The 25941-nt window shown below is 28.0% G+C and overlaps 1 protein-coding gene across 1 annotated transcript in view; it reads right to left on the bottom strand.

The window, feature by feature from the left end:
* Positions 1 to 22396, bottom strand: part of LOC129912445 (GTPase-activating Rap/Ran-GAP domain-like protein 3) — a 131717-nt gene extending 109321 nt beyond the window's left edge. Inside the window, exon 1 of the mRNA XM_055990670.1 lies at positions 21724 to 22396. The gene's annotated coding sequence lies outside the window, so the exon portion shown is untranslated. The remainder of the gene's footprint in view (positions 1 to 21723) is intronic.
* Positions 22397 to 25941: the final 3545 nt, after the last annotated feature.

Raw genomic sequence — 25941 nt, 5'->3', positions numbered from 1 at the left:
TAAAACAACCCAGGGTATATCGAAACGTTAGTAAGGCAAATAGTGCATGTATTGCAATATGTTAGTTAACTGGCATGACACATTTTTGCATGATTCCCTAGCAATTTTGAAAAAAATAAATTTACAATCCTGCTTAATAATTAAGGAAATATATAATTTCAATAAAAAAGAATTAGAGATCTTAGGAATGTAGATAACTTATGTAAAATATAAATTATAATATGGTATCCTTCAAGTGACAAATTGAACGATTTATTGAGTCACTATGGTGTATGCGTAACATTTTGTTTTGATAGAAAATCTTAACCAAATACTAAATCCAACTAATCAATTTGCGTGGTTCATTTTCTTGTCTTTTAAATGAAATTCTTAGCTGATTGTTATTGCTAAAAAAATCATTTGGTATTATTTCAAAAGGCAATAACCAAAAAGTCTACTTTGAAACTATTAAATTATAAAATGACGGTGGAATTTCGTATGATCTCCTTTTTTCACTGGTGACGAGCTGAAAGTTTCAATTTTGTAACTAGAAAGAAAATAAATTGCACGACTGGGGTCGCACGTACTTGCTCTTATGCTTAAAGTAACTATAATGTTAAAGCTTTTTATTCAAGAAATTTAAAATTTGATATTTTGAAGAAATTTCATAAGTAGTATAAAAAAATTAAATCTGTTTTTATAATTAATAAAACTCCGTTTTAAAATATCTTAAAAAAAAAAAACAAATATGCCATTTTATTTCTCGTATAAAAAGGTATTTTTAGAAAAAAAATTTTGAAAATTGTAGGAGCCGTTTTTTAAAAAAATAATTTTTTATATATAAAATTTTTTTAACATTTTTCAAAAAAAAAGTTGGTATGCCATTTTGAAGAAATAATTAATTTACACATAAAAACTAAATTTCAAAATTTTTCATTGATCCGTTTTCAAAAAATTGATTTTTCAAAAAAAAATTTTGAAATATTTTTTAAAAACCAAAAATGCGTTTTTTGAAAATTTTCTAAAATTTTAATATTATCTTTACTTACACACTTTTGTATACAAATTTTCATTTAAATCGGGTTAATTTTGTACGAGATATTCAGAAACGAAAAAAACCGTTCTATGACAGGTACCGTTAATAACATTACAAAAAATATTTTTTTAATTTAAAAAGTTGGCCCTTATGTGTAGTACTACACACAAAAATTTTAATCAAAATCGTTAGAGCCGCTTTTGAAAAAAATTACCTTTTCTATTTCCGTTATATGGCAGGTACCGTTAGTTTTGGTCATAAAAAAAAAATTTCAATTTCCCCTCTAGGGAATCACCAAAAACTGCTAACTACCAAGTTTGAAGAAAATCACTTCACTCGTTTAGGCTGCAGCTCCAGATAGAGACAGACGGACAGACAGACAGACAGACAGACAGACAGACAGACAGACAGACAGACAGACAGACAGACAGACAGACAGACAGACAGACAGACAGACAGACAGACAGACAGACAGACAGACAGACAGACAGACAGACAGACAGACAGACAGACAGACAGACAGACAGACAGACAGACAGACAGACAGACAGACAGACAGACAGACAGACAGACAGACAGACAGACAGACAGACAGACAGACAGACAGACAGACAGACAGACAGACAGACAGACAGACAGACAGACAGACAGACAGACAGACAGACAGACAGACAGACAGACAGACAGACAGACAGACAGACAGACAGACAGACAGACAGACAGACAGACAGACAGAATTGCCGGACCCACTTTTTTGGCATTCTCCATCATCGTAATGTCATGTAAAATTGTTATCTCGAGTTCGATTTTTTTTACGAATCCTAAACTTGCCCTATAGTACCTATATCGCAAGTAAAAAAAATATCTACATAAAAGCAGACAACCAAACTCAGTGAGGTACGTTATATTTTTTTTTTATTTATTTATTTGATTTTTAAAGAAGTGACATTAGTGACAAAAAACTCATATAAAAAAAGTTGGTAAAAAAAGAGCCATAAAATCATTAATTTTTGATATATTTTTAAATAGAATAGTATTGGTTTCAGTCCGATCGGCTTAAATGCATTAATTAGTTAGTCGTCCGATGAAAAAAAATTCACGACTGAGTCGCACGTACTTGCTCTTGTAGTTCACAGTATCTTTATCTTAAATATCTATTGGAAATTTAAGATTTTGTTTAGTGCCGAGAAAAAAAAATCACTACTTAAAAATGATGTCTGTAAATTTTTAATAAAATTGACTTATGCTTTGATGATATATATGGACTTAAAAAATATGTCAATTTTTGAAAAAACGGCAACCATATTTCCGTTCTCGGCTTTTTTTCCGAAAAACTAAAAACGCAGTTTTGTTAGAATCAATAAGTCTATTACATATACCAAATTTAATCAAAATCGTTAGAGCCGTTTTCGAGAAAATTGCAATACCTCGAAAACGTTATATGGGAGATATGCGTTAAAAAGGAGATATTAAAAAAATAAAAAAAAAAAACTGGTCTAGGGAATAACGTAAAAAGCATCTGTACCAAGTTTCAAGCAAATCCATCCATCCGTTTAGCTCGATGTACAGATGGACGCACAGACGCACACACGCATGACGAAAACCACTTTTTTGATCTTCTTCATCATCATAATGTTGGTTTTGATTAAAACCTCAAATTTTTTTTTCTACACTAAACCATCAATACTTGCCCTTTTACTCCAGTCAAAGCGTCATTTGACCTTGCGATGAGAGGCACTGTCTGTTTTTATTTCATGGATCGATGGGGGTATATTTAAAAGGCTTAAACCCAATTTCTCACCACCTGATCATTCTTTTTAGCGGAGTTATTCACAAAAATGCATTTTTTGGGATATTTTACTTCTAAGCTAATATCTTTGCTCCAGATTATCGTAGACCAAAAAATAAACATACATTCTCTTCTTTATAATATTTTCTATCGTTGTATGTAATTTCATTGTATTTGAGTGAGTAAATATAAAATGGCAACCATTTAAAGTCAAGTTCTTGTTGTTAAAAAACACATTTTTGTCATTATTTCGAAAAAAGCTTATATCATGATTGACATTTTTCCAACCTATTTTGTAGCCCTGTTCATGTCCTGCATTTTACAGAAAAAATCAGCTCTTTATCACCAAAGATGGCCGAGCTATTGATAAATGAACGCATGCAAAACCGGTGCGAAAACACCCAAAAATATCGTTTTTTGGGAATAACTCGACTTCAGAATGTCCTACGGCAAAAAATAAAGCAATGAATTGTTCGTTACAACATTTTCTATCAGTTTAGTGCACAATCTTTTTGTTGAAACAAATAAAAAATAAGTAATATTAAGTCAAAGTCGTTTTTTTGTTTAGCAAACTCTTGCCTTATTATTTTGCAAACGGTGCGAGTATTGGCTAAGAAAATAAAATATTATTGTAGTCCTTTAAATTATCTACAATTTAAAAAAAAAATTAGCTCTCTATGACCCACACGAGCCGAGTAATTAATTTTTTAAAAAAGGTCCAAATGACCAACGAAAAAACATAAGACAAATTCTCTTATAACAAGAAACAATGAAAACAACCCCTCTCACTGAGAACTAGTATTCGAATCATAAACAAGGGAAATTTTTTTTAATTTTCGTACGGATTAATGCTTTCTTAAAACTATAATAGCTCGGCTCCCGTGGGTCGTAGAAAGCTAAATTTTTTTTTGAATTGTAGATAATTTAAAGGACTACAATAATATTTTATTTTCTTAGCCAATACTCGCACCGTTTGCAAAATAATAAGGCAAGAGTTTGCTAAACAAAAAACGACTTTGACTTAATATTACTTATTTTTTATTTGTTTCAACAAAAAGATTGTGCACTAAACTAATAGAAAATGTTGTAACGAACAATTCATTGCTTTATTTTTTGCCGTAGGACATTCTGAAGTCGAGTTATTCCCAAAAAACGATATTTTTGGGTGTTTTCGCACCGGTTTTGCATGCGTTCATTTATCAATAGCTCGGCCATCTTTGGTGATAAAGAGCTGATTTTTTCTGTAAAATGCAGGACATGAACAGGGCTACAAAATAGGTTGGAAAAATGTCAATCATGATATAAGCTTTTTTCGAAATAATGACAAAAATGTGTTTTTTAACAACAAGAACTTGACTTTAAATGGTTGCCATTTTATATTTACTCACTCAAATACAATGAAATTACATACAACGATAGAAAATATTATAAAGAAGAGAATGTATGTTTATTTTTTGGTCTACGATAATCTGGAGCAAAGATATTAGCTTAGAAGTAAAATATCCCAAGAAATGCATTTTTGTGAATAACTCCGCTAAAAAGAATGATCAGGTGGTGAGAAATTGGGTTTAAGCCTTTTAAATATACCCCTATCGATCCATGAAATAAAAACTGACAGTGCCTCTCATCGCAAGGTGAGGCCCTTTTTTCCCACGCTTTGACTGGAGTATTTAGAGCAAGTAAAAATTTTCCGGCCATCCAAAATTACGACATCATTTTACCATTAAAAATGTCCATATTTGCCTATTTTTGTTTTTGCCAAAATTTTATAAATTAAATACAAATTATTTCATTCAAGTATACAATTTTGTGGGAATAAGGGAATCTAGTTGAATTTTGAATTGTTTCAGAGTTCTGTAATCTTGTAACAGAAAGTGCTTTGCGTCCAACCAAAGCAGGTTTGATAGATTGTGCGATATATTATACCAAGACGTGCAACTATTTTATTAATTTGTGCAAAATTTGCTGTGTTTTTTTTTTAATCATACCAAAATAACACTTAAATAAAATAAATCAAAAAATTCATCTTTAGAACACCGTTTATAAACTTAAAAAAAAAAAAACCTGTACGAATTTTCTAATTTTTTTCTTTTGCTGACAATAGAAGCACTTCACAAGAAGGTTTATAGAAATTTTCACAATCTTCCAATTATCTTTCAATATTTTAAAGTTTTTCTCAAACACATTTAGCTTTTGAGCTATTTTCGATAGTGTTTTTTTTTTATTTTTCGGTGTTTTAATGTTAACAAAAAAACTTTCAGTTGCGATAAAAATTTTGACTATATCTATGTTTTAAAAAATGTTTTCAAAAAGTGAAACCTTTTTGTTTAACGAAAATTGTAAAAAAAAAAATATTCATGCGGAATAACAGAACCAGAACAACATAAAACCAGGCGGCTTGTATTATATATACCTATATATAACTTGCATGTCCTCATACTATTACTATAGTAAAGTGAAAAAGTGCATAAGTGAAAATTTTCAAATTTAATGCAGAAAGTTTAGATTTTGGTTTAATAAATAATTCGTAACTTCAAAAGCGAGCTGTTTTGGAGGAAAAAAAATAGTTTGCTTTTGCAATTTTGCAAAAACTAGTACGTTATTGAATAAAATATGGTGTTGCAAAGGACTATTTGAAAATGAGGAAGGAAGGATAAGAAGTTATACATAGTAAATGGTGAACTGATATCTAAAAACAACATTTCAAAATACTAGATAGTTCACATACATTTACCATCCAAAGTAAAAATTAAATGTTAAAATTTCACATCAGCAGATGGACCTTTTTTCCTAAACTTTCTTAAAAAAAAGCTGTTCTTATTTATCAACACAATTTATTACTTCAATACACATTACACCCTGATACTTACTCCTACACATACGAGTATAATTCAAAACACAAAGATGAAAAAACATTAAAACCTCTCAACTTTTGTCCGGATATTACCATCGAAACGTGATCCATAATGTTTTTTGTTAATATGCAGAAGTTCTTATATTATTTATATATGAGTAGGATATTTGCGTAATTTCCAATACCAAAACTGAGGTGACTTGAATCATCATTGAATTCATCAAGAAATTGAATTATTTATTACAATGCTTTCTTTTACCACTCGATTTGTATTATTTTCTTTTTTTTTTTTTTGCTTAATTTTTTTTTCTTTTCTTTTCTTTTCTTTGAGTAAAATCCAAGATGAAATGAATCCCATGAATGCCATATTTATATGGAAATGGACTTTGATGGAGAGTGGATTTTCTAAAGTGAATAAAATGAATGGCGTCGTCGTCGTCGCCCGCCATCTATAAGAATGAGAGAAAATTGATTTACTAAGGACATTCCCTTTGGCTTTCTTCTAAGTTATCATCACAAATGTTTTTGTTGTTGCTGTCTATAAATATGTAGGTACATTATGTTTGTAGTATTATTTTATTTTTATTTGTAATATGTACGTTTCGAACGTACATTAAGGTTCTTAAGGCAAAGCATACGAAGTGTTGGTGTCAAGCCAGATACGTATTATATCCCCAATTTGTTTTCTTTTATTATATTCCATTTCTCCTTACAACATAAGGGATGGTGCTAGGTATTGGCTCTCTGATGTTTATGACTCCGAAATGCCTTTAATCTTGTTGCAGGGTGTTTTCGTAATAAAAAGTGCATCTGGCTTGGACGTTAAATAAATTGTAACTGTAAACTTGCGAGGGTTTAGCTGGAATATTATTGAGGAACGCAATTTTTATTTTCAGGATATACATTTACTTTGAATTTTAAACAACCAGAGAGTACTTGGATAGTAAGACTTGTATGATTTTAAAGTGTTGTATAAAAAGCAAAATTAACTCAAAATTATCAAAAACTGATCCTGGCTTTGTAGAAATTCTGGTGAATTTTACTCTTCCTTGAATGGGAAGAAGATTTGGTATTGTTAAATATCCAAAATACCATATCATTTCAAAATAATATCAAAGTATCCATCGATTGGGATTGAATCTATTGTTCAGATAAATCTTTACTCTCTGCTACAATTATTTGCAGAGATAACTCGTTTAACTTTTGTAAAAATTGAGAAATACATCAATATAAGGTTCTAGTCTACTTCTATTCAATTTGTCGATTCGACCCTAATTTTTATCCCGATTTTTAGGTTTGCAAAGATCAATTCGCAATAGTTTATACAAAAATACTTCCCTGCCATTATAGTAATGAAACCAAGTTTGTCACTGCCTCGAAACTTGTTATTTTTTAATGAAATTAAAGTTTCGTTAAAAAATATTACGCATACACCACAGTGACCACTTCGGTTAAAACTTACAAAAATGGTAATTCAAAATATCACAGAACAAGAATTGAAATAAAATGACAATTTTGATCTGTTAAAAATAAGGCGCTGATAATGCATTCACAAATAAGGCTTACAAAAAGACAATAACATTTTTAAACCAAAAAGAAGCATCTTAAACAGACTTAACATATTTAGTTTTCAGTAGAGATTATCGTAAATCTTTGGAAAATCTCCCTTTTTGAGTAACTGTGCTTTACTCCCTTTTTGATTAAAAGTTTATCAAATGAAACAATTTCCTTCAAAAGTTAATAGCTAAGGTTGGATTTGTATTATTTTTAGAGCGTAATATAAAACTTCCAGAGAAAAAAATCAAAAGTTTTTGGATTTAAATAACCATTAAATTTTTATTATATTTAATTTTTTTTTAACAACGGTGAGTACCATTTAAATTGTGTACTGGAACAATATAGCATTGAAAATTTTTGTTTTATAATCCTCAGTCCAAATTTTGCTATGATTACATTATTCTAGCTTCAATATTATAGTTGAAATAGCTGGTTTATAGTCAAAAAGTAAAAATTGTAAGACATTCGACAAATATTAAAAAAAATATTTCTATTGTTTCATTGATTTTGTCTTTGAATGCAGAAAACTATTTATTTTTAAATAAATTTTTTAATGCTAAATATTTTTGTTATTTTTTCAATTTGGAATAAATATTTTTTTTTTTTTACTTTCAAATACATTTAAACACACCTGATTTTGAATATTTTGTAACTTTATCTTGAAAGTAAAATCGCATCAGGTTGACGTAAGGTTGAAGACTTATTTTTTTTTTTTTTTCGATGATTTTTCGTATGCTTTATGAAATTCAAAAAACTTCAGAATAAGGGACACCCTGATGTTGGTACTGATAAATGTTAAAAACGGTATCTTCTAACCAGGTACTCAACCATTATTATACTTTCTTTTTGACTATATTCATCAGAAATATTACCACTTTTTTCTCATTTCTAGATTTTTATTTCAAATCCACTTTCCTTTATTAAAAAGAAAAAAAAAAATATTTTAACGGATCAAAAAAATAAATGATTTGTTACGAAAATTTAATTTTTGTATGTCTCCTCTAAAAAAAAAATAGTGTATAGAGAAAGTAAAAACAGGACAAATTCATTTCGACTCATTCCGAGAAAAATCCATGAAATAAGAATAAGGTTTAGAAACACCCTCTATATAAAATCTTCATAAGATTTTCAGAAGAAAAATAAAAAAAAAAAACTTTGATTGAACTCGATTGATTTTAATCAAGTGGGTAATTCTGATAGATTTTTATACCACGAACAATGGATCCAAACATTCTTTTGCAATCTTCTTGGATGATAAAATAATGACCATAAATTGAGAGATAGAATGATTTAGACAAAAAAAAAAAAAAATAAATAAATAAACAAAATTCTGTAAGTATTCGTTCCTTTTTTATTCGTCCTATGATAAATTGATTGTACATAATGAATTCCATGAGACCCAAAAAACTAAATTTTTTTTTGTTATATTTAACTACCTATAAGATATTGTAGTGTAGGTATTTAAAATTCTCTGTGTGTATCTTAAGAGAACCTTTACTTTATTTAAACTTTATAACCTTGGAACTTTTATTATAGAAAGTTTTTTTGTAATTCCTTGAGCAAAAAACTAATTTTTACCAGAAAAATAACAGAACAGATTTTGAAGACAAAGATTTATATGAAAACTAACAAAAATAATAAGAAACTACTTCAATTTCAAAAATTATTTTATATAACCTACTTAAATGCCAGAATGAAAATTTACTCCGAAATATTGAAAACCAATACTTAGGCAGTGTTTCATAGTTGATACATTACAAAATAACTAAATTTTTTGTTTAATTGATTTTGTTGGAAATAAAATGTATGAAATTTATTAAATTTGCATGTGATATATTTATTTTGTCATCAAAATGTTTTGTTATTGAAGAATAAATTACCTACAAGCAGGCTTTCAATGTTTATTATAAACTTTTTATGGAACTGTTTAATACTTATTCAGTTTTTCAAACATAAAATCTCTTAAAAAAATGAACAGTACCAAATGCTTCAAATATATTCAAGAATTTATAGATATGACATAGGTATTTGAAGTAATGAATTGATTAAAATTAATAAATAAAAAAAACTTGGTAAAAATTTATCAAAACATGCCATATTTTCAAGCTTATTTTATTTTCAGGAAGTGGGGGCAAGACCGCCCCTTTAGTGTTTAACCCTCTTAAAAACCATTAAAAAACATCTTTTAATTAAAATCAAGTGTTTATTTATTAACTTTAATGTTTTTTGTAGGAAATCTCATCATTAAAAAAAAATTTTAAATACTGAACAAAAGATAATACGTTTTGAAAAAATATCTAACAAAAAACGGTCTTTTTGTTTTAAACGGCAATTTAAAGCTAAAAAATTGTTATTTTTGAATGAAAAATAATAATAAATAACGTATTAATTTTTGAAAAACTGATAATTTTGCTGTTTTTTCATGGTTTTTGACTGGCTCCAGAACCTTGGCTATTATATGAAGGAGGCTTATACTTACCAATATTTTTCAACAAAATAAATCTTAAATCAACTCGATATCTTCAATAGACTCAAAACTATAGTAACATGAAAATGACGTTTTCTAAAAGTTCGAATGCGGGTAGCGGGGAAACCACGCAACTTAAAATTATATAATCATGGATTTGCTGCCTTACAGTGCTAGAGAACATCCCTAAAAAGTTTGAGCAAAATCTAAAATGAGACAGCAATTTTGATTGAACGCTTTCATACGGAATGACAGTAAACGGTCCCTAAAAATTGTTGTTATCGAAAGCGGTGAAATTTTTTTTTAACTTTCTTATTTAACCTTTTAATAATGCAGCCCTATACTAGTTTTACAGATTCATCGACTTTTCTGGATTTTCTCGCTTAGAAAGTGTACCTCCATCCCATCATACAAACTTTTCAATTTAAACCAAATTTCTCAAAAACGGCTCTAATAATTTTGATTAAACTTTGCAGACGTAATATTCAAAGCGATTGCAATAAGACTGCATTTTTATTTTTTCAAAAAAGTCAAATAAAATTTTTTTTTTTTTAATTTTTAAAAATGAAAACATACAAACATTTATATAAAATATATGAAATTTTGAAGCATTCAAAAGAAAGAAATCGATGGAAACTCAATGGCTACATATTTTTCATAAAAGATAAATATTGTAGGTACATTGCTTTGAAGTCATATTTGTTAAAAGGATTATTTATTAAATTACTGATATGATATGATAGTTCGTTATTAAAAAATAATTTAAATTTTTATAAATAGGTAATAAATTTATTTTTCACTTTCAAAGACTATTTTGTTGGAATTGGGACTATTTTTTGTAATATGCAATCTATGCGAATGCTTTGTAAACTATTTTTATCGATTTTTGAATGAAAATGGCCATTTTTTTTTTAATTATATTTTCATTGATTTATCCTATTGAATAAACCAGTCGACTCAAAACTTATAGACAGATGGTTACTATTATCTTAAAGATATACACGTTGGTATGCCACATTTCATTTTGGACCTTAACATCTTAACTTAAGGTACAAGTCAATTTACTCACAAAAAACAAAAATATGTTTGAACAAATCAATACAAAAAAAAAAAAAAAAATCCCAAATATCCAACCTAATGCCTTAGCCAACTTCTTTTTTCCTGATGGTGAAATGTTATCGCAGGAATGATAATAATGTTAAGTAGAAACAAACAGAATTTATCGAAAAAGAACATAAAAATAAAGGATCTCAATCCCAATATAAAAGCCTTATTTTTATTTTTATTTTTCCTCCACGAATGTGTACACATAGACATGGACAGACACGCCAAAGTGTAGTAAAAGAATATGTAAATAAGAAAATTTGAATCAATTTAAAATGCCATGTTTAATTCAGAAAGTTTTTAAGTTTCTTCATGAACAGCCATTAACTGATAATGTGATTAAATTGAAGCTTCTTGTTGTTTTTTAATCCTTTGCTGGGAGATTATTTATTTATTTTTTTTTTTTTTTCAAAACAATTGAGTTAAAAAGTTTGTTTATTTTTCGAAGAATTTTGTAGAGTTTTTCTTTTTTAAAAGGAAAAACATTTTATGTGAAAACCATAAAATAAAGCCAACATGAAAACATTGAGATTTTTAAATCGAATACGATTTATTGTGTTTATATGGGGCATATTATAAGCAAGTATTAAGTAGTTTTGAGAATATTGTCAAAATCATACAGAAAAAATCTACTCTTTCAGCAAATTTGTAATCTACTTGAGGAAACAGACTATTTTCATCATTCGTCAGAGTGTTAACATTATATATCTAGAAAAAAAAAACACTAATATATTTTCCATTATTAAAAAAACTATTTAATTATTTTATGGAGTTAATAATCAAACTAATATATTTTTTTGTTTTATTTTTTCGTCGAATTTGTATATGTCATCATTACGTTTAACTTATTTGGTTTAAGGTTTTATGCGAAAGCTATTTCAATCAGATTTACATGTAAATTCTAATTTTGTGTTTCTATCAAATCAATATTTTCAGTTCAATAATCAAAGTTGAAAAATTGCAAACGAATAGATTTATTCAAAGATTTTGGATTTATAATTTTATATTTCGGACGAAAAATTCAAGGACTCATTGAACATATTTTTTTAATATTTTGAACTAGTGATAAAATTATCATGATATTGCATTTTCGATAAATAAACTCAAACATACTTGTTTCTTTTATTTTAAAGTATTTTGTTTAACTTGAGAAAACATTTTTAAATCAGTTACTCTGAAGTAAATTCTAGGAATAAAATAACTACTAACTTTATTAATTTTTGTAAAATTTTGTATAAAACCTGTTCCTGTGGTATTTTTTTTTTTTTGTCGAAAAACTTACAAATTATGTTTTTCGAAAGTTTTTATGTTTTTGGAAATTGTGTTCCATCTTTTCACAGCTTTAAATGAAAAATAAATAACCATTTCAGTTTGATAAAAAAAATTGCAATTTATCGAATTTTTTTTTCCGGAATATGTGAGGAGCATGTTAAGTGTGTTTTTTTTTACTTCTTTGCAATATTAGAAAAATGCGTTATTGAGCAGAATTTTGGATTACGACATAGATAAGTAATGTATTTTGACCTTAGAAAAATCACATTCAAAAAGTGGTTGTCTGTGCTTTTGATTAAAAAAAACAATTAACTATTTTTTATCAACTTTCTTGTTAAAAAATTTATAAGATAATAATACCATCTCATACTCATAGTAAAGTACTTAATCTTAAAATTAAGACTTATCATTTCTTTCTACACTGGTGGATGGTCGGCAAGAGATCTCCACAGATGTTTTATGGTATTTTTGAAGTTTAAAATGATACATCAAATGAAAGGTTATACTATCAGCATGCACAATGACGTTACATATATCAAATTTGTATGTGCTCTAGGTCAAAAGATATAACGTTTGAAATTTTTTGCACATATAGTCCTGCCTATTATCTACTCAAGTAGCACAAAATTGGAAAATACACCAAAATATTTGGTGTATTTTTTGCACTTTCGTGATATGCATTTTGAATATAAAAAATACACCATTTTCTCGTATATAATAAACTCCGGTGGTTAAAAAAATATACCGGTTTTGGTGTATAAATTGCGCTAGTGGTATATTAAATGATCTGGTTTTTGGTGAAAATTATCCCTTTGAAATTGAAAAATACACTATAAATCTACGGATAAAATACACCATTTAAATTATTCTGATTTAAAATTTGAACCAAAGTTTATTTTTTACCTCAAACAGTTTGATGAATTCTAATTCACACCATTTCATATGAAATAAATGAAAATGAATTTTTATTCACTTTCATAATATTGCCATAAGAAACTAATGGTTAAATATGAATTTGTTTGCCTAGTTTAAAAACGAAACACATTCTGTCTACTAATTTTAGATACTACCCCCTCTAAAAATCGAGCGCCTCAAAAATGTCAGTGAATTAATGATTTTTTTTGTTCGATTTTAAAAATTAGTTTTTCAAAAATTATAATTTTTTTGTTGTTTTTACATTTTTTTAGAAGAGTTCTTTTATAATATAATATACCGCATCGAAAAAACCAAATTGCGGGATAATTAGGTCGATAAATATACTATTATAGAAAAATAATTAATTGCTGTCTACTTTTTTTAAATGGCGGCCATTGAAAAATATGGCGTCTCCCAACTATGCATTCTGGTGAATTTTATGTCCACAGGGTGTGCTTCCTACACCAAAGAGAGTGTACAAAGTATACCGTTTTGGTTGATTTCAGAATCGAATAATTTTATACACCATTAATGGTATATTATAAAAACAACTGAATATCGGTGTATTTTTTGCACGGAATCTTAAAAAAATGTTGAAATTTTGTACAGAAAAGACAGTGGTATAATTTTTATACCACTTATTTTGAGAAATACACCATATTTTTTCAATTTCCTCAATTTTACACCAAAATTAATGAATTTACACCAATTTATACACCAGTGTGCTACTTGAGTATATTTACTGTTAAAAACGGTCAAAACATTTGGGATAAAAAAACTTGCTTTCCTGTTATTCGGTAAGAAATTATTTTAGAAATTATATTTTTTGCACATGCATGCGCATTTTGCTCAAAAAAACATTAAAAAATTCCCCTATAAAAGTAGATGTTTTTTAAAAATTCATATTATTTCAAAACTTAGCGCTTCTCTGAAAAATTTTCTTCTACAAATAATTACGACTTTGTCGAAGGTACCTCATGTTTTTGTTTAAAAAAAACCTTCATTACTTGATTTTGAAATATTTCGGAATTTTTTCAATAATTTTGTCAGCCTAACAATAAATTTAGGTATCTATCGACTAAAAAAAATCAACTTTCTGCAACGTCGCGTTTAAAAAATAGCCACTTTATTTCAATATCGTTTTTCCTCCATTTACCTAAATGAATGTTTAAAAATTCTTTATTCTAATTTTTAGAGAAGTTATAACGAATGCATATTATTTTTTGATGGAAACTTTCTAATTTTTCAAAACCAATAAACCTTCTTGCAATGCAAAGAACATGTACAAAATTGAAATTTTAAAAAGAAAGGTAGTAAAATATTCAAACAAATCTTCACAAAATATATAAATCCATCACTTTGAATAGGAATTGCTTTTGTCCCTTGAACTGTAAACGTTACAAGTAAATACCAAAACGAAAAAACCCGCTGAAGCGTTTTTTTCCTCTCTTTTTTTTTCATTTATCCATTCGAAATGTAAAATTGAGTTTATTTGTTTGTCAAGAGATTTAAAAGCAAAAGTTGAGTGGTTTTCTTCTTTTGTTGTGAAGATACAAATAAAAATGTCAAGAAATGTGTGAAGTAATGACGATGTCATTATAAAATCAAATTATATTTTATATGAAATGAAAAAAATAAAAATCAGAAACCGCAAAACAGCAAATTGAAACAAAAAGAACAATTGCCTCTTTGTTACTTGTTTTAAACTCTAAAGGATCATTATTGGCCTCATGAGAAAAAGGACAAATTCTAAAAATAAATTTAAATCAAAATTTATGAATTTCTTTTAATGCATTTAATTTTTATTAATAAAAAACATAAATCTTCAATGTTTTAAAAATTAATTTTGGCTAAAATATAAAAAAAAAAACAAAACAAATAGAATATATGCGAACTCTAATAATTTTTTTTTTTATAGGTTTTTTGAAGTGAAAACTTTTTTAGTATCGTAGTGATTTGAAACACGATGAAACGAAAAAGCGACAGGAAAAATCAATTGGTTATAACTTTTTTGTTTTAATAGATAGATGAATGAAATTAATACTGTAGATAGGGAACTAAATAAACTATAATTGTGAAAAATTTCAAATAATTTCATATTCAAAATCCTGAGATAACGGTGAAAAGATGTTCTTTTTTATAAACTTAATATAACTTTAATACTCATGCTGATAATATTACCTTTCATTTGATATATCACACATAACGGTACTCTACAAGTTACACAATTTTAAATAGAAAAACTTAAAAAATACCTCAAAACACCTGTAGAGATCTGTTGTCGATGACCAGCTACCAGTGTAGGAAGTACAGTAATCTCAGTTTGAAATTTCGACACGGTTGGTTTTTCAAAATTCTAACTTTTTTTGTAGACATGGTAGAAATATGATTGAAGTGTCATATTAAAGGTGAAATAATAAGCTTTCAGGTGATATTAAATTTATTATAGGTTGTCATTTAAAAAAATGGATTTATTGATGTTAGAAGAGAAAAAAGATTAATTTTTTTTTTGCTTTAAAAAAATGTTAGCGCTTTTTATATGCTGTATAGACATGGTCGATATAAATATTTGGAGCTGAAACAATCAGCTTTTAAATGATAAAAAAAATATTACAAGTTGTCATTATAAAAATGGATTTAATGGAATGTTTGCTTTTTTCATGAAAAATGCTTGTTTCGACAAAATTATTTTTATACTTTTTGCGCTTTTTTCTTTATTATATTCATTGTGATGAAATATTTTTGATTAGGTAATTGCACCTTCGCTTTCCTAACAAAAATGATAGAAATGAAATATTTCCAATTTTATTTTAGATATATTTCAAACAAGAGCCTAAGTTTATTTTTATTTAGCGTATGATTAAAAAAATATAAACCACCCTTCCATTTCATAAAATGTAGAAAAAATTTCCTTTTAAACAAATTTATCTACTTTGTTTCAGATTTTGTTCATTTAACATTTTAATAAATGACATCAATCAACTACAAAAAATGATTAACTTATCATTCTTGAAGGTTTCAGATTTGAACATTTCTATCCACATCAAGTGGATAACTAGATCCTTAAATCTATTGTGTGCAGCTGATGCCATGAAATCGATAAGCAATAACGAGTTCTTATGAAAAATGAGAACAAGGAAATATGAAAATGAGCAACATGTTTTTAATGAGTTAGCTGAACTTGTACTTCAGTTATGACTACTATAATAGAGCAGCTTATAATGCACATTGTGCTTTGAAAGTTTCTGTTTAGATATGGTGTTAAAGCAGTCGTTAATAACGTCAGTATTACTAACAGACAGAAAAAAATTTTTTTTTTACAGTATACTTTCTCCCAAAAATTGCGTTATATAGAAACCAATTTTTAAGATACTTTTTTGTCTATAGAACTATATGGTCAAAGTGGTAAGTGTAATTTAAGGCAATAGGTAAGTTTAATAGGTAGATACTATAGAAGTATAGGCCATTTTTAGGATTCGTAAAACTATGTTACTCGAGATAATGAGACATAACATAAGGATGGCAGAGAAAGCGATAAAAGTGAATTGCTATCTGTCTTTCTGTTCATATCTCAAGCTGCAGCGCAAACCTTTGAAGCGGTTCTTTTCAAACTTCATATTTAAGGTTTTGGGGTGATTTGCTAGATAAACGTTAGGTACTTGGAGCAGGATCAAAATGGAAAAGGAGATTTTTCCTAAAAACTGTCGCAAGTAAGATCCTAGACGAATTTGCTTTGAGATTTTGAGTTGTTTAGATTCTTAAAACTTTTATTTACAAATTCAGTAAATACCTACATATATAAAAAAAAACAATGAAATCTACGACTAGGTAGCACGTCTTTATCGAAAACGTACCCATCAATTTTTTTTATTAATTTTTTTAAGATAATACACAAAAAATAAAAAATTGTTTTTATGATCACCGTTTTTAATGATTTTGATAGCAAAACTAAGTTCATAAGTCATTTTATTTAATAAATAAAAAATGAGTTCTTCTAAAAAACAATTTTAAACCTTAAGAGCGGTTTCTTAAAAAAAATTGTTTATTAAAAAAAAAAGACGGTAAGTAGGTGCATGCCATTTTGTAGAAAATATTAGATAATCAACAATCAAAACCAAAAATTTAAAAAAATGCATCGGCTCGTTTAAAAAAAATCATTTTCAAAAAACTACAAAATTTTTAACTTTTTGTTTTATATATCCAAAAATATTTTCTTTTGAAAATGTTTGGAAAGTTTAAATACTAAAATTAGTTGAACGCTTCTGTATAAAAATTTTCGTTGAAATCGGCTTAATCGTTGGCAAGAAATTTAAATATATAAACAACTGGGGAGATTCTGTATCACGTACGAAGAAACGTTTTCGTGTTTGCAAACGGTTTGCTTCATAAAACTTGAAAAACTAAAGCATTTGTTCTGAATTTGTCACATATTTTCTATCACATAGAGCCTATAGAAATTACATCTCAATTTGAGTTTTAGCTCTTTTGCTCTTAAAAAAAATATAGAACTTTTTTTTATTAAGATCTGGGAAAATATTTGAAAACAGTAGCGTGAAGCGGTTTAACAAATTAAAAAAAGTCAATAATGTCCAGTTTTTGAAAATTTAATTACCTATTCAAAGAAAAATCAATTTTTTTTAATCCAAAAATGTATTCATTCAAAATTTTATTTTTGATTGATAATAATACTGTATAGATGCTTTCGTATATAAAATTGGTTGTTTGAGAAGAAATTAAAAATTAAAAAAAAAAATTTTCCGTGGGTAGGTGTTGAAATCTTCAAAAAATTCTATGAGGGCCGGAAAACGCGTGCTCATGGATATGTGGGACTCTTACCGCACTAAAACCACCTCCTCCTCCCGGTTGCAACTAAGTTCAGATGAAACTTATCTAGCAATTTATCTTTCTCGAAATTAAGTTGCGTGTTGTAGGTAACTTTCCGGTGAAAGTTCCTAATGATGTAAATATCACAAAATAACTAAATAACATTTTTTTTTATTTAAATCATTTTTTTGTTGTCAAAAAATATTTTTTTTGTCAAAAAAATATTTTATAGGAAATTATACAAATAAAATCTATAAACATTTAAATTTAAATTAATCAATGCCGATATTTTGAAATAAAGGAATTAAATTGAATAATTTTCACTGTACCAAATCGGAAGGTTTAATCCTTCGCAAACGTTGCACTAGGTTTGTCTCGTCGAGAATTTCCAGTATTGTTCTATTAGTATGTTCGACTAACCGTTTTCTATGCTTTTGGGCAAAAGTTTATATTTCTTCGCTAACCATGGGGATTCCAAGAGCCCGGTGAAGATCTTCTTTTCTTATACATATACCACGGCGCATTTACAAATGATTTTAATAATTTATTTTCAAAAGTTTGTAATCTATTTTAATTTGTATCGCAGGTACCTGCTTGTAAACTTATAATTTGTTTTCAACACTAAGTCTAGAATGTTGTCCTAGCAGCCAGTACATTTCTCTTAATTTCATATTAAAAATTTAAAAATGATGTTATTTATAAAATTAAGCTTTTATAAAATTGGCATTGCGGGTAGCATAACTTTTAGCACAGGATAGATTTTTAACACTATTGTGGAAGCAGGTCAAATATTTTTCTTCAGAGGATGCATTTTTGACTTGTTTTCTTTTTAAATAAATGAACATTAAGACAGTAATTTAAATACACAATACATCAATTGGAAAATTAATATTTCTATAACATGAATGTACCTATATTTATTGATGTTGCAAAAAATTGTAAGTTAATATTACCTAATCAAAACTAATTTTCACATCAGCACAACGCGTTATATGTACATACCTTGTAAGTATTTACAAAAAACGTTTTTAATACCATGCATTCCATTGTTTAGTAGCTTTAAGAAAACAAATTATTTAGCCACATCAAAAATGTATCCCAATTCACACAGGATAATTGGCTTTTGGCATTGGCATTTTGGGACCAATTACAGATTTTACTGTCTCTGCGAAAAAAAACACCCTTTAACCTAATTTTTTTTTATAAAAACTCTTTATTCTTGTTTTTTATCCCAAATTCAATGTTTTCAATAAATTTCATTAGGGTGATCCATCATTTTTGTTTTCACTCAAAAAAAAAACACCCTTTTAACCATGAAATTTTCATAGACACTTTAGATTCTTGTTCCTCATCTCAAAAGTAACATAATTCCTGAATTTCAATGGGGTACCACTTGTACTACTCTAGTATTGCACGCTTTTCCAAATATACCCATATTTTCTCTACATCCAATAAAAAAAACACCCTTTCACGTGAAAAAAATTTATAGATTTCTTTTATTCGTTATCCCCATGAGAAATAGAACATATTAATTGAATTTCGTGAGGGTACCTTTTATACTATTGATTTTATTGGACTTATCGCGGAACACCGTTTAACCGAAAATATTTTTATAGATTTTTTGGGTTCTTGGTTTCTGTTATAAATGAACAATTTTAACCTACAAATTTTCATTGGTGTAACAATTTTTTCCCAGTTTTTGTGGTACTAATTCCGAATTTCATCATTTCTTGAAAAAATAACACCCTTTCACTCAAGATAATTTTGTACTTTTTATAGATTCTTAATTTGTATACCAACAAAAACTTTTTTAATAAGTTTTAAAAATTAATAAAATTTAAGTTAGCTCTGTTATGATACTTTTTTCACACACAACTTAAACTATCAAAAAAACACCCTTTTCCCTCTGGAAGACAGCTTTTTCAATATTTTTTTTTGGAAAACCGAAAGCATTTATTGAAATTTGGAAAAGTATATTATATTATTGACATTATGAAGTATTGATACAATTTTTTTGAAGTAAGAAAAAAACAAAATGGCGGCTCTACAGTGTTTTGAAGTTGACGCCTTGCGTTTGCGCCGTGCAATTCCCTGGTCCAGAAAAGTATTTATGATCAAAAAAGGAATTTTTTTCCAATAAAATATATTTATACGCATTGCATGAACCTAAATTTAGTAAAAAAAAGTGTAAATTAAAAATTAGAGACCAAAAAAAAACGAAAAAACACAATGTTTTTTTATAAAAAAATTGTTAAAAAAAATATTTATTGTAAAAATTATATTGAACTTTTAGGTTCATGCTATGGCCAATAAGTTAACGAGTAATTTGCATTTTATTTCAAGTCGATAGCTTCATTAGTTTTTGAGTTACGTTGCACGGCGCGGAAAAAAACGCGTTTCGAGAAAAATGCGTTTAAAGTTTTCGTTTTCGTACTGAGGTAGGTTCGGAGCGCATAGGTTTCAGGACTATCTAGGGACTTTTGAGGCTTCATTTAAGGCTAAGACCACTGAAAATAGTTCTTCGGTTGATAAGTGAATTTATTACTAAAAAAAAAAAAAAAAATAATGCAAAAATAAAAAATTCCAGAGCGATTTTCCCCCTTAAGAACTTTGTCGCTGCCTTATCTAAAACCTTCATCCCGAATTTCATCAGTGTAGCAAGTTTTTCACATGGGTTTTGGTTTTATTTTACCTGTTGAAGTCAAAAAACAAGCACCCTTGTTTTTAATCGGCAATATCTTTGCTTAGAGCTATCATATTGACTTTATTTTTATGTCATTAGATTCAGAATCAAAAAATACCTCGAAAACATGCGCCATATGATTATATTCGACTAACAATTTTTTTCAGTATATTTTTAACCTTCACCCCCTCCCTCAAAAAAACACCCTTTTACCCAACTTTTTTGTATATAGACTTTTTTTTGTGTAGCAATTTTTTTTTTATTTCTAGATTGTATGTACTATTTTACCTGTACTAGGATGTTTTTTTCGTAGTCTCTACAATCACTATTTCATCTTTGACCTTGATTGTTATCTCTAGTTACTCAAATAAAATTTTCAAATTCTGCCTAATTTTTCAGGTCAGTTCAAATAAGTAAATATACATTTTCTCAAAAACCCAAGGTCAAACATAATATCACTTCATTGTAAAGAGAAAAGGTACCTATGTTGATAATAAAATCGTAGTTAAAGGACATCAACCGCAATAATATTTTTACTGACCCCAAAAACCTGTTAGGTCTTTGAAACCATTAAAATTATGTCCAACAAGAAAGGTCACCGAATAAGTACCTACGTACAAATCATAAAATAATAAAAAAAAAAACTTAAGTTTGTTTTCCATTAATGTCCTCTTAAATAAAGTCCTTAAGGATTAAATATTTGCACGTTATATTTTTTTTTTTTTTTTTGATGTTCATCTATAATACGATTTCATCACGAACCACGTTTCTTAAGAACACTCAAACACTCTCTTTAGAAAAATGCTTCAACTGTTCTATAATATAGAACCTGAAAGGTTTTCTACTTAATATCCTCTCCTTTCATGTCTGCTGATGTGTACTTGTACTTTTTATACTCATGTTCGATTTTAACACTAAATTCATCAAACTCAAGAAGTGTTTTATCTAAAAATGGATCTTATAGACTTTTATAAACTGCACATCGTGTATATACAAGTTGTATACAAATTAAGAATCCTTGTAGCAAACCTCTTCATACATAAGGTACTTTTACTATGTTCACATAAAAGACGTGATCTGCAACATCAATTACACTAAATCCAATGCCTTTCGCTTAACTTCATGTAATACAAAAAAAAAAGAGGACGAGAGAAAACTTAATTTGAACCTTATCCTGTAAGGAATCATCTTGTATACGACTGTGTAACCACCCAGAGTAAAATAACATATTGCTTGCTCTTACTCAGACTATATGGTAACTCGATTTTACTCCAACACTGTTTATTCTATCTCCTCCTGGCTATGAGTAGTATAGTAATCAATCACATGGTTCACAAGTATAACATGCACACCGATTGCACCCGGATTCGTTGCAAGTGAATTAAAACTTCTTTAAAATTCACATGTAACTGCAACAGCACAAGTAGGTACCTACTGCGTAGAAATGTAAGAATTTCCCAGAGCGAAAAAAAAGGATGTAAAACGAAACCGATTATGTGTAGGTATGTAATGCACACACGTACTGAACAGGACTAATATTAAACATTGAACACAGAGTTCGCGACTCGTCGACCATCAGCGCCAATTACGCGTTCGTTACATAAACGCACAAAGGAAAAAGATATCATTTTACGCGGAACAAGAGCATCACTTTCGGAAAGATAAAAGGAAAAAAAAAAGCTTTGCTGTGATAGGAAGGTGAATTAAATTACGAGAGAAACAAAGGGATTTGACGGAGGTTTTTTTTTCTGTTTTTTCTGATTTTTTTTCTTTTTATCTATCGAAATCTCATGCATATAAAAAAAATATGCTTTGTTTTGAGATCCTGCACAGGCAAGGTTTTTCCAATGTTAATCCATAGCTCGACTTTAAGGACACGTCCGTTCCGTATAGATGGAAAAACGAAACTACCAAACGAAGGAATATAGTCAGAGAATTCAACCAAACAGCAGCAGCAGCAGCAGCAACCTAGTCAACATTGCTCATTGGCGGCAGGAGTACGAATATACGAGTGAGAGTACAAAGCTTTCAAGGACATTCAAGGATGAAAGCACTCTTTTTTATCTGTATTGTTGTGTGTGTGTGTGTTGCTTGGCCCATTCCAAGGAGCCCCAACTGTTGATGAAGGTTTTCTCTGTTTCTGTTTGCTGATGTTGAAGGTTGCTGCTACTTGTTGGTTTCTTATTTTTTTTTTTTAGGTATTCGTATATGTAGCTTGATTTTTCGTGCTCTGGGTATATTTTTCAACCAAGCTTACAGGTCACACATTACACTTAGGTGGAATGTGGATACAGACAGTGGTTTTAAGTAATGGCTATTGTTGCCAAATGTGATGAATATAATTCAGAATTTCACCAGTCAACAACAAATCTTAACGTTTTTATTGCTTTTGTTTAGTTCCAATTTAAGAATGAAGAATTAATTTAGAAAAATATTTGAAAAAAAAAGATGATTAAAAATCATTTAAAAATTAATTAAAAACTTACCTATTAAATTATTACAAAAAGTAAAGATCATTAATAATGAAAAATAAAAAAAATTAAAGGAAAATGGATATAATTTCCAATTTATTGGTGTTAGAGCATTTCTAACATAGTGTATAAATATTCTTAAAGATAAAATAAAATCTCTACAAATATGAAATTATATCCATTTACTAATAAAGAAAAAAAAAAAAGGTTGTCTGTAAAGCCGGTTTACGGACGATGATTTTACGTGACAACTTCGTAAGAAAACAGGTTGTGTGCTTTTAAAATGAATCAATTAAAGCGTTTATTTATTTCAAACAATCATAATTTACAAGAAAAAGCTAAAAAAAATTATATTTTTTTTTATTTAAAAAGCTTACAAGAAAAATTATACCATTAAAAAGCCAAATATTTCTTTTTAATATTAAAACCATTTTTAAACAATGCGCAAAAAGTAATAAAATAATTTATTAAAAACAATCATTTCTTATGAAAATAGTGAAAAAATCATTTCCATCACCCAAAAATTCATTTTTTTGATATAACAACCTATATACAGGGTGTCCGGTAGAAAATGGATAAGCCTAAAATGGCTGATAGGTGCACTTTTGACTGTTCTGAAACCGAATAGAAAAAGTTTCTATCGCAACCAGTTTAGAAAATATTAGCTTTTTTTCGTTCAGTGTACTTTAATTTTCATCATCTTACGTTTTCTTTAACCACAACCACGAATGAATGAATTTTATCAATTTCTTATTTTTATAATTTTCTACAATAATTGGCTCACTACATAAGAAGTTAAAAGTTTTTAAAACTGTTGCATCTTTTCTTTAAAAAATTTTGAAATTACTTTTTCGATGCAATATGTAAAAAAAAATATTTTATGAAAATTTTCAAACACCTGTGGTATAAAAAAAATCCATAGGAAAGTAGGTGGCCAACTTTTTTAAAAATATGCGCGTCCAAAGGGGATTGCAGAATGGTAAAAGTTTTTATCAAATCTAGAGTTACTAGGAAGTTATTGGTACCAAAGTGCAAAAAAAGCCTATTATTTTAATAAATTATTTTAACTGTAAAATCTTAAGTTTTTCACATTGCTGCCTTAAATGCATGGATTCCATCAGTTTTTTTTAATCACTCATATTTTACAATAATTCTTCTTACACATAACTAGCTATTAAAAAAGTGTTATAACCGTTGAAAACTGGCTATACAAAAATAATTTAACTTTTTTTTTAATGCAAAGTAGAAAAAAAAATATTAGTTTGCTAATTTGCTAATAACCAGTCTAAAAGATAAAATAAGAAGTGGCTCACAATATTAACTGTAAATTAAATTGCATCTAACAAATATTGGATGTTTTTCGCAGCCCAATAAGATTGGGAATTGAACACTAATTCGAAAACGTTGCAACATTTTTGATGAGGTTGCATTGGGCCAACGGGAACCAAAAATCTCAATTTTTCTTAAAACGAGATCATTAAGAAGTCAAAACTCAAAACAAGCTGTCTTGATGCACAATTGTATGCCTGCTTAAACTGAGCAAACTAATATTTTTTTTTCTACTTTGCATTAAAAAAAAAGTTAAATTATTTTTGTATAGCCAGTTTTCAACGGTTATAACACTTTTTTAATAGCTAGTTATGTGTAAGAAGAATTATTGTAAAATATGAGTGATTAAAAAAAACTGATGGAATCCATGCATTTGTGGCAGCAATGTAAAAAACTTAAGATTTTACAGTTAAAATAATTTATTAAAATAATAGGCTTTTTTTTGCACTTTGGTACCAATAACTTCCTAGTAACTCTAGATTTGATAAAAACTTTTACCATTCTGCAATCCCCTTTGGACGCGCATATTTTTAAAAAAGTTGGCCACCTTCTTTCCTATGGATTTTTTTTATACCACAGGTGTTTGAAAATTTTCATAAAATATTTTTTTTTACATATTGCATCGAAAAAGTAATTTCAAAATTTTTTAAAGAAAAGATGCAACAGTTTTAAAAACTTTTAACTTCTTATGTAGTGAGCCAATTATTGTAGAAAATTATAAAAATAAGAAATTGATAAAATTCATTCATTCGTGGTTGTGGTTAAAGAAAACGTAAGATGATGAAAATTAAAGTACACTGAACGAAAAAAAGCTAATATTTTCTAAACTGGTTGCGATAGAAACTTTTTCTATTCGGTTTCAGAACAGTCAAAAGTGCACCTATCAGCCATTTTAGGCTTATCCATTTTCTACAGGACACCCTGTATATTATATATATATATTGATCATGTATATTAGGCATCTACAAAAAGAGCTAGAATTTTTTAAACTCGATCAATTTTCATCAAAAAAATCAAAAAAACATATAATTTTATCTTTTCACACTATTGAATCAATTTTTTTTAGACAACCTATACAAAATAATTTCACCTTTCATATGACATTTCAATCTTATTTCTGCAATGTCTAGAAAAAAAGTTAGAATTTTTTAAGGCCAACCATGTCGAAATTCCAAACTGAGATTACGGTACTTCCCACACTGGTGGCTGTTCATGATCAGCAGATCTCCACAGGTGTTTTGAGGTATTTCGCAAGTTTTTTTAATTTAACATTGTGTAGCTTGTAGTGAATGTACAGTTATGTGTGATATACCAAATGAAAGGTTACATCATCAGAATGCTTAGTAAAGTTAAATCAAATTTTTATTTGCTTTAGATCAAAAGATAGAACCTGTTGAATAATAAAACAGGTTATCTAAAAATTGTGACTATAAAATTGATTGAAATTGAAATTTTGCGCAAATATAGTCCTGCCTATTATCTATTTACAGTATAAATTTCATTCATTTATCTGTTAAAGAAAAAAAGATAAAAATAAAAAACCGTTAAAAAAGGTAAAAAAAAAAACGTGGGACAAAAAAACTTGTTTTTCCCGTTATTCGGTCAAAAACCATTTTGAAATACCATGTATGTGTTAAGTCACAGACTACATGTTCTATAAG

Source organism: Episyrphus balteatus, chromosome 2 (assembly GCF_945859705.1).
Source record: "Episyrphus balteatus chromosome 2, idEpiBalt1.1, whole genome shotgun sequence".
In the NCBI taxonomy this organism is placed as follows: domain Eukaryota; kingdom Metazoa; phylum Arthropoda; class Insecta; order Diptera; family Syrphidae; genus Episyrphus; species Episyrphus balteatus.
This window is presented reverse-complemented; position numbering and strand designations above follow the sequence as displayed.